A 3,280-nucleotide genomic window follows, 5' to 3' on the forward strand; every position below is an offset into this window, starting at 1 on the left:
GGCAAGGGTGAAGTGGGGGAGAGGAAAACGAGAGGCAAATGGCAAATAATGTAATGCGGGAGATAGGAATTGTGATGGGTACTTGGTATGTTAACTTTTGCGCAGACTCTCCGGCAACGGCGCCAGAAATTCTTCTTGCTACATCTTGAGCACTACGTTGGATTTCCCCGAAGAGGAGAGGATGATGCAGCAAAGTAGCGTAAGTATTTCCCTCAGTTTTTGAGAACCAAGGTATCAATCCAGTAGGAGGCTACGCGTGAGTCCCTCGTACCTACACAAAAACAATAGCTCAACGCAACCAACGCGCTTAGGGGTTGTCAATCCCTTCACGATCACTTACGAAAGTGAGACCTGATAGACATGATAAATAATATTTTTGGTATTTTTGGTATAGAGATGCAAAGTGAAAAGTAAAAGACAAAGTAAAAGCAAAGCAATAATAAAATGATGGAGATTGATATGATGAGAAAGAGACCCGGGGGCCATAGGTTTCACTAGTGGCTTCTCTCAAGAACATAAGTATTCTATGGTGGGTGAACAAATTACTATTGAGCAATTGACAGAATTGAGCATAGTTATGAGAATATCTAGGTATGATCATGTATATAGGCATCACGTCCGAGACAAGTAGACCGACTCTTGCCTGCATCTACTACTATTACTCCACTCATCGACCGCTATCCAGCATGCATCTAGAGTATTAAGTTAAAAATAGAGTAACGCCTTAAGCAAGATGACATGATGTAGAGGGATAGTTTCATGCAATATGATAAAAACCCCCATCTTGTTATCCTCGATGGCAACAATACAATACGTGCCTTGCTGCCCCTTCTGTCACTGGGAAAGGACACCGCAAGATCGAACCCAAAGCTAAGCACTTCTCCCATGGCAAGAAAAACCAATCTAGTAGGCCAAACCAAACTGATAATTCGAAGAGACTTGCAAAGATAACCAATCATACATAAAAGAATTCAGAGAAGATTCAAATATTATTCATAGATAGACTTGATCATAAACCTACAATTCGGTCTCAACAAACACACCGCAAAAAGAAGATTACATCAAATAGATCTCCACAAGAGAGGGGGCGGACATTGTATTGAGATCCAAAAAGAGAGAAGAAGCCATCTAGCTACTAACAATGGACCTGTAGGTCTGAAGTAAACTACTCACACTTCATCGGAGGGGCTTGGATGATGATGTAGAAGCCCTCCGTGATCGATGCCCCCTCCGGCGGAGCTCCGGAACAGGCCCCAAGATGGGATCTCGTGGATACAGAAAGTTGCGGTGGTGGAATTAGGTTTTTGGCTCCGTCCCCGATCGTTTGGGGGTACGTATGTATATATAGGAGGAAGAAGTACGTCAGTGGAGCTTCGAGGGGCCCACGAGGCAGGGGGCACGCCCTCCACCCTCGTGGCCACCTCGTGGCTTTCTTGACGGAGGGTCCAAGTCTACTGGATCTTATCTAATGAGAAAATCACGTTTCTGAAGGTTTCATTCCGTTTGGACTCTGTTTGATATTCTGTTTCTCCGAAACACTGAAATAGGCAAAAAACAGCAATTCTGGGCCGGGCCTCCGGTTAATAGGTTAGTCCTAAAAATAATATAGAAGTGGAAAGTAAAGCCCAATATAGTCCAAAACAGTAGATAATATAGCATGGAGCAATCAAAAATTATAGATACGTTGGAGACGTATCACACACCATTTCGCTGTGGTGTTCCGGGTGGCGTGAGTTGCGAAACTATTCCGCATTGTTTCAAATGTAGACCAAACTCGTAACTCAAATATTCTCCCCCACGATCAGATCGTAGAAACTTTATTTTGTTGTTACGATGATTTTCCACTTCACTCTGAAATTCTTTGAACTTTTTAAATGTTTCAGACTTATGTTTTATTAAGTAGATATACCCATATCTGCTCAAATCATCTGTGAAGGTGAGAAAATAACGATACCCGCCGCAAGCCTCAATATTCATCGGACCACATACATCAGTATGTATGATCTCTAACAAATCTGTTGCTCGCTCCATTCTTTCGGAGAACGGCGTTTTAGTCATCTTGTCCATGAGGCATGGTTCACAAGTACCAAGTGATTCATAATCAAGTGCTTCCAAAAGTCCATCAGTATGGAGTTTCTTCATGCGCTTTACACCAATATGACCCAAACGGCAGTGCCACAAATAAGTTGCACTATCATTATTTACTTTGCATCTTTTGGCTTCAATATTATGAATATGTGTATCACTACTGTTGAGATTTAATAAAAACAAACCACTCTTCGAGGGTGCATGACCATAAAAGATATTACTCATATAAATAGAACAACCATTATTCTCTGATTTAAATGAATAACCGTCTCACATTAAACAAGATCCAGATATAATGTTCATGCTCAACGCTGGCACCAAATAATAATTATTCAGGTCTAAAACTAATCCCGAAGGTAGATGTAGAGGTAGCGTGTCGACCGCGGTCACATCAACTTTGGAACCATTTCCCACGCGCATCGTCACCTCGTCCTTAGCTAATCTTCCTTAATCAGTAGTCCCTGTTTCGAGTTGCAAATATTAGCAACAGAACCAGTATCAAATACCCAGGTGCTACTGCGAGCATTAGTAAGGTACACATCAATAACATGTATATCATATATGTTGGAAATATGCCCTAGAGGCAATAATAAAAGTATTATTATATTTCATTGTTCATGATAATTGTCTTTTATTCATGCTATAATTGTATTATCCGGAAATCGTAATACACGTGTGAATACATAGACCTCAATATGTCCCTAGTGAGCCTCTAGTTGACTAGCTCGTTGTGATCAACAGATAGTCATGATTTCCTGGCTATGGACATTGGATGTCGTTGATAACGGGATCACATCATTAGGAGAATGATGTGATGGACAAGACCCAATCCTAAGCATAGCACAAAGGTCGTTTAGTTCGTTTGCTAGAGCTTTGCCAATGTCAAGTATCTCTTCCTTAGACCATGAGATCGTGTAACTCCCGGATACCGTAGGAGTGCCTTGGGTGTATCAAACGTCACAACGTAACTGGGTGACTATAAAGGTGCATTACAGGTATCTCCGAAAGTAGCTGTTGGGTTGACACGGATCGAGACTGGGATTTGTCACTCCGTATGACGGGGAGGTATCTCTGGGCCCACTCGGTAATGCATCATCATAATGAGCTCAAGGTGACCAAAGTGTTGGCCACGAGATCATGCATTACGGTACGAGTAAAGTGACTTGCCGGTAACGAGACTGAACAAGGTATT

This window comes from Triticum dicoccoides, chromosome 1A, assembly GCF_002162155.2.
Source record: "Triticum dicoccoides isolate Atlit2015 ecotype Zavitan chromosome 1A, WEW_v2.0, whole genome shotgun sequence".
NCBI lineage: Eukaryota > Viridiplantae > Streptophyta > Magnoliopsida > Poales > Poaceae > Triticum > Triticum dicoccoides.